Source organism: Phacochoerus africanus, chromosome 3 (assembly GCF_016906955.1).
Source record: "Phacochoerus africanus isolate WHEZ1 chromosome 3, ROS_Pafr_v1, whole genome shotgun sequence".
Classification (NCBI taxonomy): domain Eukaryota; kingdom Metazoa; phylum Chordata; class Mammalia; order Artiodactyla; family Suidae; genus Phacochoerus; species Phacochoerus africanus.
This window is the reverse complement of record NC_062546.1, coordinates 32601295-32618812: the sequence shown is the minus strand read 5'-3', so window position 1 is coordinate 32618812 and position 17518 is coordinate 32601295. Positions and strand designations below refer to the sequence as shown.

General features: G+C 53.4%; 1 protein-coding gene across 1 annotated transcript in view; it reads left to right on the top strand.

Moving 5' to 3' along the window:
* The first annotated feature begins 3061 nt into the window (after positions 1-3061).
* The window catches only part of SYNDIG1 (synapse differentiation inducing 1), an 88858-nt gene continuing 74401 nt past the window's right edge, over positions 3062-17518 (top strand). Inside the window, exon 1 of the mRNA XM_047770191.1 lies at positions 3062-3161. The gene's annotated coding sequence lies outside the window, so the exon portion shown is untranslated. The remainder of the gene's footprint in view (positions 3162-17518) is intronic.

The window sequence follows — 17518 nt, the reverse complement described above, 5'->3', positions numbered from 1 at the left end:
TGCCAAGGAGGTTACCTGATTCCCAGGAGGTTTCAGTGATGTCTACTGTGTCCCGCTGCTCAGGACACGACAGTCCCTCCTTTGCTTTCTTATTTTGATGCTACATTCCAGCATAATAGTTATGATGACATTCCAAGCAACAACCTGGGACCACACTTAAGAGGAAGCGCCCACACAGGCAGCTATAGACCAGCCAGCTGCCCTCACCCCAGGAGCCCAGGACAGCCTCCCAAAGCTTCCCCTCTTCTGGGGCAGGAGACACCACTCTTCTCTGATCCCTGGCCCTGCAGGTTTCTTACACAATGAACAGTAACCCCCACTGGGACTGCAGAAACACTAAAAGATATGTGTGCATGTGTAGGGGTCAAGAAAAGACAGCATACATCTGGAAACCTCAAAGCTATGTGAGTAACATGGGAGAAATTAACAATAATAACAGTGCCACCACATCGTGCATGTCCCCCTTTTCTTTCAAAGTGCCCTCTATCTTCAGAGACATCTAATTTTACACACACACACGCCGCAACTCCTGTGGTCAATCACTGAGTATTTGTTCAGTACCTGGGATGTGCCCCAAAGCTGTACAAGAATAAAACATAGTCACCCAAGGTGCCACCATATTCGTTCCATGACAGAAGACCAGGCGAATGTTTAAATGCGGAATTGAGTGAGGCATGTAATGCAAACAAAGCCTTAGAAAATGTTAGGAGATGAGCGCGCACACACACCCCAACGCATCCAGGGTCCACATACATGTCACCTGGAAGAGCCAGGGTATCGAGTTCCAAAGCATCAGCCTGGAACATTCAGCCCCGAGGACACGCCCCAGAGCCAGGGCACGGCAAAGGTACCTCCTCCCTTGCATTTCTGCAGCCCTCACCTTCGGATGGAGTACTGCCCAGACCAAGTATTATGCTGCACCCACAGGTACCCGCCCACCATGTCAGGAAAGGTACAATTTAAAATGCAGGCTGGGGAGTTCCCACTGTGGCTCAGTGGTAACAAACCCGACTAGTATCCATGAAGTTGCAGGTGGATCCCTGGTCCCTGCTCCTCAGTGGGTTAAGGATCTGGCATGGTCCTGAGCTGCCGTGTAGGTCCCAGACATGGCTCAGATCCCGCGTTGCTGTGGCTGTGGCTTAAGCCAGCAGCTGTAGCTCCAATTGGACCCCTAGCCTGGGAACTTCCATTAAAAAAATTTTTTTTTAAATAATAAAATGAAAGCTGGGCCCTGGGTGGGCAGAAAGTCCAGCCGTAGCCTAGGCTGGAGTTCTCCCTCTCAGAAAACAAAACTGGCCCCTAAGCCAAGACCTAGACAAGCACAACTGCATGGACAGGCTAGACCAGAGGCAGGCTGCTCCTGTCCTTTGGGGGCTGGGGAAACCCCAAGTGACCGTTTTCAGATATCCTCAGCTTCTTCATCTGATAAATGGAAAGACCCATTCTCTACCTCAAATGAGTTCATCTGCTCAGCGGAGTGGTTCAGATGAGAGCATGCTCTGAGCAGGAGAGGATCCAGGAACAGTGGCAAGTTTATGTTCTCAGCTGACATATCTTTCCATCTGAGCAGGCCCAGGAGGGCACGGTGCCTTTCTGAGTGTTCCAGGGCACAGCCTTAGCTCTGGGATCTGGAGGGAGAAACTGCCTGCACTTTGCCCTGCAGCTAAGAGGGAGATGGGACCGTGCTCAGGTGGGTAAAGACAGAGCACAGGAGGTGCTCCTTCCAAGCCTCCACCCACATGCCCCCTTCCAGGTGCACTGGGACTTGAGCTTCTCTCTGGGCTGCTGCCCACCCACAGGAGCCAGGACCACAGAGGGAACTCCAGGGAGCGCTTGCTGCTCTGGCACCACCTCCAACTCCAGCCTTCAGCAAACTCCACCCCAGGGGCCTGGCAGAGGAAGAGGTGCCTCCTCAGGGGCCAGGGATGGGTGTGCAAGGCGGGGGAGGGGGGGGTCTGCACCAAGTAGGGTTATAACCGACCTTGACCCCTCGCCCCCCGCCCCCTAGGTGCAGCCAGTGCCGGCCTGGCCAGGGCGCCTGGCACCTCTCTGCCTGGGACAGAAGTGGACTCACAGATTCTTTTCCTAAATCACTTTTGACTCCCTTTCTGGTACTTGTTTCTTGGTCAGTTCTTTATGAAATCCAAACTGAAAACACCCCTTCCCCAGCAGCCCTCAAGGTCTGAAATTTTAAAAAATAATAAATCTGGGAGGCGCACTCCCTCGCTCCGCCCCGCTCCCCATTCTCCTCACCAGGATAATGCCCACCCCCACCGCCCGCCGCCCACGTTTCCTCTTCATTCCCGCTGCCCAGGGCCAGCCCTGCGAGCAAACCAGACCTGTTTGACGCTGGGCGGGGTCCCAGCGTCTGGGCCCCCGCGCCTGGTTTCTCCTGGATGGTTGGCTGGTTAAGACTCAGGCCTATAAAGTAGGACCTTAGGAACCTCAAAAAACCAAACCAAAAAGAAAGAAAGAAAAAATAAAAATCCAAGAATTGGCGCCTGGGGAGGCCTTTAGGACCGAAGGGAAGCCATCTCTTCTCCGATCCGGGAGGCAAATCCGCCCTCCTAGTCCCCAGCGGACGCCCCTTCCCCCAGCCTCTGTCACCCACATTCCCAAACACCAGCCCCGGGCCACCTGCCAGACGCGATCCCCAGCGGGGCCCGGGGGCCTGGGGCAAAGTTGGCGCCGCCTCAGCGCGGGGCCGTTCCCTCCTCCTCCTCCTCCTCCTCGCTGCCATCCCAGAGCCCGTGGCCGCCGCCTCCCGCACGCGTGTCTCCAGGCTTGAGAGCCGAGCGGCGCGCCTGGGCGCCCCTCGCCCACCCGCCGGCCGGGCGCGCGCCACGGAGCCTTCCCGCACCCTCCTCGCCCGAGATCCCAGGGGCCAGGCTCCACCCCGTCGCCGCTGCAAAGGAGCCCCAGCCGCCCCGGCCGGCGCCGCTGCCCCGCGCCCAGCGCTCCAGTAAGCGCGGGGCAGCCGCGGGCGCGGGCGGCGAGCGCAGGGCCGGGCGGCGCGGAGGTAGCAGAGGGGAGGGCCGGGAGGCGGGGGAGGGAGCCGGGAGCAGAGGCGGGCGCCGCACCTCCCCGCGCCCCGCGCTCGCTCCCTCCAGAGACGAGCCGGCAGCCGCCTGGGCGCACCAGCGGGTCACCTTGTCCGGGAGGTAAGTCCCTGCCGCCCCGGCAGCGCGGGCAGCAGAGGGGCCCGCGGGGCGGGTGGCGAGCGGGTGGCGGCTCCCGCGCGGCGGCTCCCGCGCGGAGAAGCGTCCTGGCTCCGCCTCGGAGCGCGAAGACCGGCGGCGGCGCGGCACCCGAGTGAGTCGGGGTGGCCCGGGCGGCGGGACCCGAGAGGCGTGGGGTCGCCAAGCGCCGGGGAGAGCGGAGCGGGCGGGTAAGATGCGGAGGAAGGGACCGGGTGGTGGCAGCCTGGGCTGCAGCTTGGCGCCTCGCCACTCCGGGCGCCCCGGACGCGCGGAGGGACGGCTTGGAGAAGTCGGAGGGAGCTGCTAAGACCGAGACCCGGGAGCGCGGCGGTGCGGCGCTGCCCGAGGGGCGGGGGTGGAGGCGCGCGGCAGGCATTGGCTCCGCGGGCCCGGGAGACCCCCTCGAGCGACCCAGAGGAGACCGGCTGGGGCTGGTAAGCAGAGCCACCGTGGAGCTGGGGACCGAGGTGGACGGGAAAGGAAGCGGGCTTCTATTCGCCGTGCAGAGGGGGAAAAGGAAGGCGATGTTGAGAGCGCGCTGGGCATGGGGACTCCCTACCAGCGACCTGGCGGGGGCGGGGACTCCGGGAGCCCCTCGCGTCGGCGGGCTGTCTGGTCCCTGGCAGCTGAGACAGCCAGCAGCCCTGGGAGCCGCCAGCCACTGCGCGGAGAGGGACCGAGTGGATGCGCTTTCGGGTTCAAGTTCTGGTCTCGATTTCCCTCGGTGAGATCTCTGCCTCTTCTTGTGCTCTCTCCAAGGTGCGGGGAGAGGATTACGGGCAGAACTGGGCACTTTTCCTGGGGAAGGGCTTTGATCGCGATGCGTTTTCTGAAAGACTCCAGTGGAGTGGGCGCTTACAGCCTTGCTTTGAGGAGGCTGCCAGTGGGATCACTTGGCTTTTTTGAAGCAAGGCAAGAAGGGGTCCTCTGGTCGACTTCTTTTCTTTGGGGGTCCCCTTGCACGCCCCGGCTTGGGCACCAAGCTCCCAGACTTCAGGTGCGCACAGCCCTTCTGCGGTGTCAGATGCCCTGGCGCCAGGCTCCTGGCTGGACTCATGTCTGCGCCTTCCCTGGCCACGTCCCGGTTCAGTGCAGCAGACACCGGCTGGGGGCTTGGCTGATTTAGGGGCTGAGGTAGGTGGCTCCGTTTTTCAATTCGAATCAGGCTCAGGCGGTGGGGTGAGCATGGGGTCTGTGTATCTGTGGCCCCCCTCCTACCAGCCAGCATGTTTGGTCAGAGCCCAAAGGGAGCGGCTGCTGCGCAGACCTGCAGCCTGTGGGGTGAGCCCATAACAAACCCTGGAGCCAGCCAACTTTTCCTTGATGAGGGGAGACTGCCAGGCCCCGGGGTATTGGTGCTGGCATGTGGATCCCCTGGGCCTCAGGGGCCCATTCCCTAAATGCTCACTGCAGCCAGAGTGGGAAGTGGTGGTCTGATGCCCAGTCTGGCTAGGACAGGAAGTGGCTGGAACACATTTTCAGATGAATTATTGCCTTATTGCTGTGTGCCGGGTGGTTGTCTTTTTGGTGATCGGACCACAGGTACGGGCCTCTGAGACCTCTGAGGGTGAGCCCTCCGCAAACCCCCAACCCCAGGGGCAAATGTTGACTTGTCGCTGATCTGGTGCCCTCTCCCACCCTGCCCCCACCTACTGCATGAAAATGGAATTGTCATAAGCAAGAGGGCCTTGTTAAGTAAAAGGGAACCTGGGGGGAATCTGTCTCTAAGTTTTTTATAGAGGATAATGTCCGTGGTGCACCAAGGAGGGGAGAGCAATGCACTAACCCTGCAGTGTCCCCTCACCCGCCCTTCGCTCCCGTCCCAACCCCGCCCCGCAGTTTGGGGGACTGTGTCTGAGGAAGGACCTGGAAACCCTTCCCACTTCACTGCACCTCCACATGCAGCCCCTTGAATCTCCAGCTCATGACGCTTCATTTCATCTTCATCTAACCAGCATCAGAAACAACTTTGAATGTTTGCCGTAGAAATAGGTGATATTAAAATAGAAATGAAGGTGCCCCGTGTCCGTTTGGGCGTAGAAAAGAAAACTACTAACGTTCCCTAAGGCATGAAGAAGGGAGTTGGAGCAGGAGAAATTCAGATCCTGAGAAGAGAGACATTTGAAACAATTACATTTGGCTAGTGCAGGGGATAAACGGGATTCCACTTGAACCACAATGAGCAGAACATTTTTTTTTCCGGTTAAAAAAAAAAAAGGAAAAAAACTTTTAAAACTCTATTCATCAATCCTAAGCAATTTATTTCTACCACACTTCGCAACAGCAGAAATTAAAAGCACTGCTCTGAATTGACTGCCCTTTCTCGTTAGCTCTAACACATGCCTTCTCAAGATTATTACGGTTATTAGAGAATACAAAGGTATTTTCTTATGTAAGTTTTCTATGGGAGACGCTAGTGGGTGCTGTTCTGAGGTTCAAGCGAGGGCTGAATAGTTTCTCAACTAGAGACGTTTGCCAGTCACCTGCCCCATGGAGACGCCCCCTGGAGACTAGGCTCGCTCAGATGGATTCCAAGTGTGGGGATCCGTTGGCTGGAAAAGGTAGCCAGGGGCTGGCTTCCAGAGACCATGGAAGGGGGTCCCTGCCTCCTCATACCTCCCCACCTTCCCTAACAAAAGCTGTTCCTAAAATTGTCCTCCACGTGCTTGCAGGCTGCAGCCAGGTTTGTGAACCCCTTTGTAAGGTGCCTTTACAGAGGAACGTAGCTGACCTTTTGGGATGCGAGTAACCATCCTGCTGGCCAGCATCTTTATGTAAACCCAGCATAACCCTAGGCCCTCCCGTTGGCCTCTGAGGGTCCGGTATGTTGGGGTTCCTCGTGGCCCAGTGGGCTGACACAGTGCTTTGACCTGGGCTTTGAACAGACCCGCATCAGGAGCAATATCCCTGGGCTGAGTGGGTGAAGGTGCAAAGATGGATGGTGGGATGTTGCTGTGTCAGCATCAGCACAGCCCCGGGCTAACGGGAGGCAGAGCGGCCTCGTCCTCTCGTGGGAAGTCACACAAGACTGGGGGAACAGGTGATATCAGAGCCCCAGCTTGGACACAGGATCACTGCACTGGAGGCCTTGTGCCAACATGACGTAAACCAAAACACCGAAGGTGTTCTGGCCCGGTTCCTGCCTGTGTCCCCAGAGCTGGAGTAACAGAGGTGGCAGTCAGTGGTTTAAACAAATGCGTTTTTTCCTTGCATTCTCCGTGCAAAGTACTCAGACATTTCAAATTACTCCTGAGAGTTTTTAAACGTGTCTTAAGGAGGAGCTGCTTTAATTCAGGCCCCAGGCTACTATTCAGTGCCCTCAGCATGGCTTTGCTGGGGCTGAGGAGGGAGTGGGGAGTTGGAGGCACAGGCGGACTTTCCATGTGTCTGTAGCTGCCCCCGCCCCCATGACACCTTCTGGAATTCTCCTGCAAAGACCAGCTCCCATCCCTGGACTCTGCTGCTCGCCTGGTAAATGGTCTAAGACCACTTAGCTCTTCTGAGATTCTGTTTCTTTTCCTCTATATTCTTTTTTTTCCTTTTCCCGCCTTTTTTAGGGCTGCACCTGCGGCATATGGAAGTTCCCAGGCTAGGGGTCACGTCGTGGCTACAGGTGCCGGCCTACACCACAGCCACAGCAACATGGGCTCCGAGCCACATCTGCAACCTACACCACAGCTCATGGCAACACCAGATCCTTAACCCACTGATCGAGGCCGGGGATCAAACCCACATCCTCTCGGATCCTAGTTGGGTTCGTTAACCACTGAACCACGAAGGGAACGCCCTTCTCTGTATTCTTTCCTGGATTTGAAAAACAAAGTGTCATGGTTGTCACAGTTATTTAATGTGGATGGCTCTGGTTTAGGAGGACTTGGACTCCGAGGCTCTCAGAGAACACAGAACAAGTCTGGGCCCTTCCTTGCACCCACATCCCACAGCTTCTCATTGGCAAGAGTCAGAATAAGGATGGTGTGTACACATCCACATGGGTATGTCTTTATGTAGGGGCTGCTCAACAGGTGTAGACACCCCTGCCAGGTGGGCTCAGAGGACACGCGTGGGAAAGGCTTAAGAAAGACATCTTCAACACAACTAGATGGAGATTCACATCACGTCACTACAAAAGTTATGTGATGTGTGTTCTCAGGAGAAAACGTTTTAAAGCAGATTGTCAACAAAGCACCATTTATAACACATGGTGACTTAAGTTCGTTTCCATCAAAAGTGCAAATCATCGTAAACCATTTTATGGTGAAGAACCTGTTAAATTGCATAAAATGAAATAAAAGCCTAAAGAAAAATAACAGCAAATAAGCATGAGGACCAAAGATAACTGCTAGAACTAAGAATAACAGAACCAAAGAACAATCTACGTGTGCCGAAAATAATAAAAATAAAAGCTGCTTCTGAAAGCATAGAGAAACCTGGGGGACGGCTCTGAGTCAAAAGAATTTATCCCGGAGTTCAGTGAACATTATTCTAGAGAGATGGGGGCTCGTGAGGTTCAAATCAGCATTCATTGTAAAACATTTTGAGTTTTTAGTTTGCTTTTTAGGGCTGCACATGAGACATATGGAAGTTCCCAGGCTAGAGGTCGAAACAGAGCTGTAGCTGCCAGCCTACCCACAGCCACGCAACACAGGATCCGAGCCTCATCTGCAACCTACCCCACAGCTCATGGCAACACCGGATCCTTAACCCACTGAGCGAGGCCAGGGATCAAACCAGCATCCTCATGGATACGAATCGGATTCATTTTCACTGTGCCACAACGGGAACTCCCCATCATTGTCATTTTTAAACTTAGGTCCTGATAATGCTGTAGTAACATTTAGGGGCTGTGACCTCGAGAGAGAGAGAATGTAGGTATTTAGTGATGGCAAGTTGCATCTTTCATGAAGGACCTGCTTAGGTCAAGCTCATATTTTTTTGGTTGCACCCATGGCCTGTGGAAGTTTCCCAAGCCAGGGATCAACCCATGCTACAGCAGTGTCCAGACTGCTGCAGTGACAACGCCAGATCCTTAACCCACTGAGCCACCAGGGAACTCCTAAATTCATATTTTTAAAAAGTGTTTCTTCTCAAACATGTGACCTCACTGGGTAACCTCCCTTCACACATACCTCCCACCTGTTCCCTCCTTCCTTAAGCTTTTTTTCTGTTGGCAAACATTCATGTCCAAACAAAACCAAAAAGCAGACATTCCAAACAATTAGAACTGCAGAAGTTTTATTCTTTTGCCTTAACTTTAAATCAAAGGTACTCCTGAAGGAGAAAAATATCTGAACTCACATATGCCCAGGTTTCACCCCTGCTCAGGGAACCAAAGACTCGAACTTGTTACATAAGCGTACCTTTCTGCCACACGTACAATATACAGTTTTTAACTTATTCTCATAATCCTGGTCTTCAAACCTCGGTGCGAAGAGCTCTCGGCTGGTGCAAGGTGTTGAAATAAGAATGGTTTCCTTCTGCGATCCCAGGGGGATTGAATCCTGGGACAGCACGGGGGTGGGCTGAGCTTTAGCATCAGAGGCCCCAGGGTGCCCAGCTCATCCTCCCAGGGATGGCTGCCAAGTCTTCTGTTGTTTGCAGGGTCTCTTGGTGCCTTTCAACAGAGGATAGGCATTTCTGTAGCCAACCTGAGCATCGAATGTTTCAGCCTTGGTCTTTTCCAAGGGTTTCCAGGGGGGTGAGGGTACTGTGTCCTGAGGAGCAGCAGGAAAAGTAAACCACCTGCTCTGGGTCTGAGACACCACTGAGCACAGGGGCCGACCCAAGCCCACGGCTCAGACAGTCGTGGATGTATTTGAAGAGCCAGGCGTCTGCTCTGGACGGTACTCTGTGCGCACAGAGGGTGGGGAGGCCTCTGCCCCGGGCACGTCCTCCTCCCCTGCCCAGCCTCGGACCATCCCGCCTCCACCTCTGCCTCCCACTCTTTCCCCTTCCCTAGTGCCCTCAGTACAAGCAGCTTCGAGCAGAGTCTCTGGGCAGATGGATGCACACGCACCCTGCCTCCCAGCTCTTCTTTCTACGCAGCACATCCGGCCGGAACACGCAGGCCCGTTCTCCCCGCTCCCTCACCGAGATGGATTTCTGTTAAAAACCAGTCTTAAGTGAAGGGAAATAATCCTTTTTGTTATTGCTAAGCTCATCCTCTGCCTTTCACTCTAATCTTGGTATTTTTAAAGCCGTGGATCTAAGGGTCCCACCCAGCATGCAGGCGCCCGCTTCGCTGTTCCTTTTGCTCAGAATGAGGTCTCAGGGCGAGTCCCAACTGCCTGTGGACTTGGCGCCACATCCTCCTGAGTGACTCAGGACGAGAGGGTCACTGATCTAACTGCGTCCCTGACTCTGTCCTCCCCGCTGGTGCTGCTTGCTGGGTCCCCTGCACTGTTTTCCCGGCAGGGTTGCTAATTGGATGCCCTGGGTGCAGGTGCATTGGCTGTGAACAGGGACGCTGAGTGGCTTTGGGGACATCACAGTCTGTACTAAAATGTAGAGGAAAATGTGCTGCGGACTCAAATGGCGCAGGAAAATGCACTTTCCTGAGGCTGAGCCTGAGCACTGATTGGCCACATCCCTTTCTAGGAAGAGCAGGTACAGACAGGGGCTTGGGTGCCAGACATGGGCTGCTTCCCAGATTCCCATCCCCTTTGTGCAACTGGGTATATGCAAGCACCCGGCTCCAGCATTCCGTCAGGAGTGGAAGCTTTCAAGGTGGCTCTGACCCCCTTTTTGTGCACCCCTTTGCCCCCCTACTCATATTTGCCCTCCAACCTGGAAGCCCCTCAGTGGGCACACACTGCATCCCACTAGGGAGCTACTCCGCCTGGCTGCTCTGTGCGCCCAGGACTGTAGCCGCCCAGCTCCCAATGGTGCAAGCAGAGGGCTTCCTGGTGACATTGATGGGTGGCCCCTGACCAGCAGCCCATCTGGAGCTCTGGTGCTTGTGCTCCAGCTGTTCCAGGCCTCTGGGCTCCTGCTCGGGTGTCCAGTGGCCTTAAGCTAGTCCTTACCTCGTCTGACTTAGAGCCGCAGCTGCCTCCCACTGTAGGCTGGGGAATCACTTCCCCTTGGGAGAACCTGGTCTGTCTGCCATCAGCTCTTCTGTTCTGCTCGGCGGGAGGGGCAGGAGGAAAGAGTACCTGAAAAGGTGCTCGAGTCATTGCTCATCAGGGAAGTGCAAACCAGAACCATAGTGAGACATCGCCTCACACCTGTCTGAATGGCCATCATCCAAGAGACAGCATATAGCAGGTGTCGGTGAGGGTGTGGAGTGAAGGGAACTTTCTTGCACTGCTTGCTGGTGGGAATGTAAATCGGTGCAGCCACTGTGGAGAAGAGTGTGGAGGTCCCTGAAAACATAAAAAATAGAACTGCCGTATGACGCAGCCATCTCACTTGAGTTTATCCAAAGATGAAACCGAACTCAAAATATGCACCCCTGTATTCATTGCAGCATTATTTGCTATAGTCAAGACATGTGAGCAATGGATACATGGATAAAGAAGATGTGAGATAGATATATATATACATATACACAATGGAATGCTATTCAGCCATAGAAAGAAGGAAATCCCAGAGTTCCCAGGTGGCACAGTGGGTTAAGGACCCACCATTGTCACTGCTGTGGCTTGGGTTGTTGCTATGGTGCAAGTTCCATCCCTGGCCCAGGAACTTCCCATGCCACAGGCACGGCCAAAAAAGAAAAAAAAAAAGAAGAAGAAAATCCTGCCATTTGCAGCAACATGGATGGAACTTGAGGGCACTATACTAAGTGAAATACATCAGAGAAAGATAAATACCACAGGATCTCGCCTATATGTAGAATCTGAAAAAACAAAAACAAAAACTCTGAGCTCAGAGATGCAGGGAAGAGGTGGGTGGTTGCCACAAGCCGGTGGGAAAATGGATGAAGGGGATCCAAAGGTATAAATTCCCGTTACAAAATGAATGGCCTGGGGATGGATGTTCTGTCTATCAACACTGTCATATGTGTTTGCAGGTTGTTACGAGAGCCTGTCTTTAACATTCTCGTCACAAGATAGATGGTGACACACGTGGGCCTCACTGTGGTGACCATTTCCCGGTATATACAAACATTGAACCGTGTGTTGCTCACCTGAAAGTCATCTAATGTTATACGTCCGTTCTCCCTCAATAAAACAGAGACACAACCATGGGGAGGGCTGTATGGCTGCCTCTTGTGCTCAGGAGAAGCCCGCCTCTGCACACGAGCTGTGGGTTGGGTACCAGATGGTCCAGAAGCCCGGAGCCCAGGGGACGAGGGGGAGGCCACCAGCTCTGGCATTCTCCCATCTGTAAAGGAAAGAAGCCTCCCGACCTCCTTCCTGGAGTTTCGAACATGCAAAGAAAGGATGAAGGAGGGAGAGAACCTGAGTAGGGAAGAGGGGAGGTTTGGTCATAAAAAACCACGAAGTCCTGGAGATCCGTTTCTCAGCAGTGTGAATACGCTTAACATTCCTGAACCGTTCACTTGAAAATAGTCCAGATGGTAAATTTTATGTTGTGTGTTTTTACCACAATTTTTTTTTTAAAAAAAAACCCTATATTGGAACTCTGAGGTTCTCATTATTAGCAAGTAATTGACAGAGACCTTTCTGATGTAGCCTCAGGAGTAAGGGCTCTGCTGACACATGCCATCCCATGTGTGAGTCATAGTTAAATTATTTCTCCAAAGTATATTCTAGAATGTGATGCTATCTTGGGCCCATAGTCAGAAACTGGGGCATAGATTATCAGCACCAATTTCGCACATTATGTGGGTGCCTTAGTTATTACATGAGTGAATTCTAGGTCTCGGGAATTTTGTTCAGTTCCATCATTCTCCCGTGTTCTCACTGAAGAGATAAAAGGGAAGGTGAGAAAAAAAATGGAGATGTTTCATGTCTTTGCGTGTCTAATAACGTCTCCAGATTTACAAGAGATCAGTGGCAAAGCTGATTTGGATCTAGCTTTCTTGCTTTTTCACGTCTTATCTTTTTCTTTGTGCATTAAGACCTGTTTAAACAACTGCGTGAACACGTGGGTTAGAAATGGAAAACAGCAGCAACACATGACAGAGAACCAGGGGCACCGGAGCTGGACCCTGGGGTTGGCTTTCCTGTTGTGATACAAGCCTAGAGGCAGGAGGTGCTGACCTGCCAGCTCAGCGGAGTCTGGCCCGCATCTCTACCCCCTCCTGGCTCCCAGATGGCTGCTGCAGCCCCAGATATCATGTCTGAGACCAAGGCAAGATGTAGGGATGGTGGACAGAGCCCCCGGGAGACTTCGCTCACAGCCATTTGGCCAGAACTGTGTCTGTGACCACTCTCAGTTATAAGACTGCCTGGGGAAAAGAGGGGGATTGAATTTCTCCAGTCTCAGGGGGAAGGTGGGCAGAGGTGATACCCTGGGGTGGGCTCCCCCCTCAGCCAGTGACTCCCTCCCACCTGCCAGTGAGAGGAGTGCCAGGTGGCCAGGTGTGGGGTGGGAAGACCAGGCCTGTGTACTTGCGAGCGCAAGAGGACACGGTGGCTTGCTGGTGACAAAGTGTGTAGTGTCTATGGGAAGATGGCAGGCAGGTGGGTATAAGAAGGTGGCGAAACCGTGGGCTTGAGCCCGGCGGCCAGGAGGAGGACACAGACTGAGGCTGAGCGGGGATGCTCAGCCTAAGTGACCACATGCCTCTCCTGGGGGCTGCTCAGTGCAGGCTCTGGTGCATCAGATCAGAGCAGGAGGCCACGCCTCCGTGGACACTAGCTGATGCTGTTTCTCCCTCTGTGTAGCCCAGGTCCAGGTGGTTCTCAAAGTCACTGCACAGGAGGTTCCCTGGGGGGCGTTGAAAATGGGTTTACACAGAGATAACGTGAAAAATACTAATGGAGTTTCAATAATATTAAAGGAGCAGCTGAATCAGTTTTGCTTTTTGAAACATCTGTTATAGCCACGTTCACCAAACTCTAATGCACGCAGAACACCTGGGGATTTGCAGCGGTGCGGATCCGGGCTCAGCAGGTCTGGGTGGGAGCCTGAGATCTGCATTTCTAACAGGTGACTGGTGGTGACGATGCCAAGGGTGCCAGGTCACATGTTGAGCAGCCAGGTCGTAAAGAGCTAAGGTGGTGATAGAGGCGCAGGAAAAATGGGGATGGCACCCCTGGTCCCCAGAGCCCAGGGCAGAGCCCAGCTGCTGAGCAGGAGATGCGCATGTGGGCCTGGACATAATTTAGAATGGGCTCATTCATCTGTGTAAACATGCACAGCCTGCATTTGCTTAAATGCATATGCATATGCCTATAGTTTGTCTCATATAATTTTTTTTTTTGTCTTTTTAGGGCCGCAGCCACGGCCTATGCAGGTTCCCAGGCTAGGGGTCTAACCAGAGCTGTGGCCTCCAGCCCACACCATAGCCACAGCAACGCCAGATCCACGGCGTGTCTAGGATCTACACCATAGCTCCTTGCAACACTGGATCCTTAACCCACTGCACAAGGCCAGGGATCAAACCTGCAACCCCACGGCTCCTAGTTGGATTTGTTTCCACTGTGCCACCATAGGAACTCCTTATGTAATATTTTTTAAAAAAACAAATTCATAGTGTCCCTTTTATTTAAATATGTAGAGGCAAAAAAACAAGTGCTAGAGTAGGCGACCGCTATGCCTCTGGGTGTTTAGGGTGAGTGTTGCAAGGAGCTGTGTGTGGCCCAGCCTCTGAGGGCCGTCACGCTGTCCTGTGGTGTCCTGTGCTGTGCTCTCCCCACTTTGAGTCTGAGACCAATGCTACTATCGCAAAGAAAGTGATGGTACATCTTGCAAAGGGTCCAGCACACTTCTTGGTCTGCAGGGGAACTTAATGAACACATGAACACAGGCACACATATATAAACACACACAGTGTGCGTATGTACATGTGTGCCTGTGTGCACACGCATAAACCCACACGTGCTACCATCTCCTTCCTTCCTATTATCTTGCCCTGTGGGAGGTGCCGTAGTTTGTTTGCAAACATGGGCCACAGGTTCCTCTCATCTCCCCACAACCGCCCTTTGCATGGTGACACCCACCCTTCCTGTCAAGAGGACGAATCCATTCTCTGCCCTTGGATGTGGCCTGGCCCCCTGCCTGCCTTTGACCAACACAGTGAAGGCAAGGGATGTGCTAGTTCTGAGAAGCCCAGGATCCTTCTGGACCTTGCCCAGCAGCTGGTGAAGGAGCACAGGCGAGCACGTGGTGGCTGTCCACCAGCTGCCCATGAGGCTGTCCTGGGCTCTTCAGCCCCAGTGGAGCCCCAGTGACTGTAGCCTCATAAGTAATCCAGGAGAGACCAGCCAAGAACCCAGTAGCCCAGCTAAGTCCACCTGCTGACCCAGAGGATTGTGAGCACACAAAATAGTTGCTGTTTTAAGCTGTTAACTTTTGGGATGTCTGTTACACAGCAAGTGATAACTGATACACGTGGCTAGAAAAAGCAGACTGGAGATATCCCTGAGTAAAAATATATGTTTGTACTAAATTCAGTACTGCAGCCCTTGCGTAAATGCCCGATGGACATTCAGCAGGCCATTGGCTCCCCTGCAGAGAGAAAGTGTAGGAGGTGACTTGTCCAGGCCCTTCAAGGGGACCGGACCCCATGGGAGCTGCTGTGTTCTCAGGGAAGCAGACCTGGCATCCAGGCAGACAGCTCCTTCCCACTTACTCAAAGTGCCTTGGGGATTGACCTTCCTGTGTTCAGGTCAGCTCCGAATGTTCCTTTGTGACCTCATTGTGGCTCCACTGCCTGGGTTTTTTTGGGACAGGTGGATCAGACCAAGGAGCACTAGAGGAGCTAGTGATAATCTTCCAGGCTCCAGACCAGCCTTGGGGCTCCAGGACCAGCTGGGGAGGGGCAGGCCAGGCATGCTCTGTGCTGGGACACATGGACGTGAGTGCAGGGAGCCCACCCCGTGTGTGCGCTGGCTCTGCTTATAGGGATGGATGCCGCGCGGTGGGCCTTTGCTGAGAGCCTTGCATTCTGGGCTCGGGTCCTTATGGATGGACGGGCTGAGTGGGACCAGCTGAGTGTTATGCAGAACAGGCGTTAAATACAGAGGAAGACTCACCACCAGGATTCCCAGATAGCAGAACCAGTCCTGGACTGGCTGGGGATGCGCAGACTCTGCCAGCTCTGGGATGCTGATCCCGTGTAACAGGTGCAAAGACTTTCTGTGTTAGTCACCGTCTCTTCTGCAGCGACTCAGCCCAAATGATCCTGGCAAGTCTGAGCTGCCTGTGGAGGCCAGGTCTCCTGTCCATGCCCTGACCTAGAACTGGACGTCCACCCTCTTAGAAGATGGTACTGTGGGCAGACAAGGTCACGTTGCTGCCCTGTTCCTTCACACGTACACATGCACGTGCAAGCAGACATACACACACACAGGCACACACACACATATCAACATACACAGGTATGTCCACTCGCAGAGACAAGTCACCGATCAGAGTTGACTGCACTCTGAACAGTCAGCTCTGCTGCCATGAATGTCACTTCCAGATGCAGTTGCTCCTGGGGGCCAGGGGGTCATTGAGCAGAGAGCAGCCCTGGGGACACAGACACCCTCTCCCAGACTGTGTGAAGGAGATCTATCAGGTGTTTTTCTCCTCTCCAGGCAGCCAGTCTCTGATGCGTCTGAGCCCCTGGCTTGTCCAGCGGGATCTGAACTTGGCCCCTGGGTTGAGTCCAAGGTCCCTGTGCCCACAAATACGAGCAGAGGGTGGGAGTGCAGCCCAGAGCCTAGGAGCTCATGTCAGGCGAGGTCATGACAAATCTGGAACCCAGGCTTCGTGTAAGTGGATTCTTTTCCTTCTGCCCCTTTCATGGCCAGCGCCCTGGGCCTCTCGCAGGCACATCCGCAGCCCGTGCAGATCATGAATCCCCTGGGCATCCTCTGCTTTCTTTCTTTCTTTCTTGGCCACCTTGTAGCACAAGGAGTTCCAAGGCCAGGGATCAGATCCAAGTCACAGCTGCAACCTACACCATAGCTGTGACAACACCAGATCCTCCTCTGCTTTATTTCTGTTCCACTAGTCACCACTTGTCCCGTGGCTGCACGGGGAGGGACTCCCTGGCCATCTGGCCACCTACATGCCCCCAAGCAGCCCCGCTCTGCGGCACCTGCCCCTCTCCGTGGCACCTGCCCCTCTCCCACCATCAACCATCCAGAGACACCTCCATCCTGTGGGGACCTCCCTCCGCCCCCAGATCCTCTCAGCAAAGGGAAACCACACATCTTGCCAAGTGGGAGAAATTCCAGGTGTTGATGCAGGCGAGGCTGGGCGTGGCTTCGAGTGGGATGGATCCAGGGCTGAGATGGTCCTGCAAGGCTTACCACTGATACTGGGAGAAAAAACCTGCAGGTTTCCAGGAGGTGAAGTGCTTGGTCACATGACCAAGAAGCACCAAGTTGTCTTCACAAAAGTTAGGGAAATGCTCAATACTTTGCAGAAGTCATTCACTTTCCCATTGCTGTGAAGTCAGTTTTGTTGGAAGAATTAATTACACCGGCAAACCAGACCACACTTGATCATCTTAGCTCTGAGAGTCACACATTCATAATTATCTGTAAATCTCGTTCAAGGTTAAATGCACTCACTTCCTATTTCAGGTTCCTCTGGGGCATGAAGCCCACGTGGGCATGTGCTACCGTGAAGGTTGGTTCCTGGCTTAAGTGGTTCTTTTGACTGGATTTTCCCCCAAATCAAATATCCTCTAGAAACATTAATCTCTTATGTTAAAATAAGTTCCTATTTGGGGTTAGTGGATGCAAACTATTATATATAGGATGAATAAACAATAAGGTCCTACTGTATAGCACAGGGAACCATATCCGATCTCCTAGATAGACCATGATGGAAAATAATATTAGCAAAAAAAGTCAAAAAAGTAATAAATGCCAACTTTGTTTTTTTTAAAATAAAATAAGTTCCCGGGAGTTCCCGTCATGGTGCAGCAGAAATGAATCCAACTAGGAATCATGAGGTTGCGGGTTTGATCCCTAGCCTTGCTCAGTGGGTTAAGCATCCAGCGTTGCCATGAGCTGTGGTGTAAGGTCTCAGATGCGGCTTGGATCTGCCGTTGCTATGCCTCTGGTGTAGGCTGGCAGTACAGCTCCGATAGGACCCCTAGCCCGGGAACCTCCATATGCTGCAGGTGCGGCCCTAAAAAGACAAAAGACAAAAATAAATAAAATAGAATAAAATAGAATAGAATAAAATAAAATAAAAAGTTCTGGAGGTTTTCAGGCAGCCTTCACTAGCGTCCCCACTCACGAGTG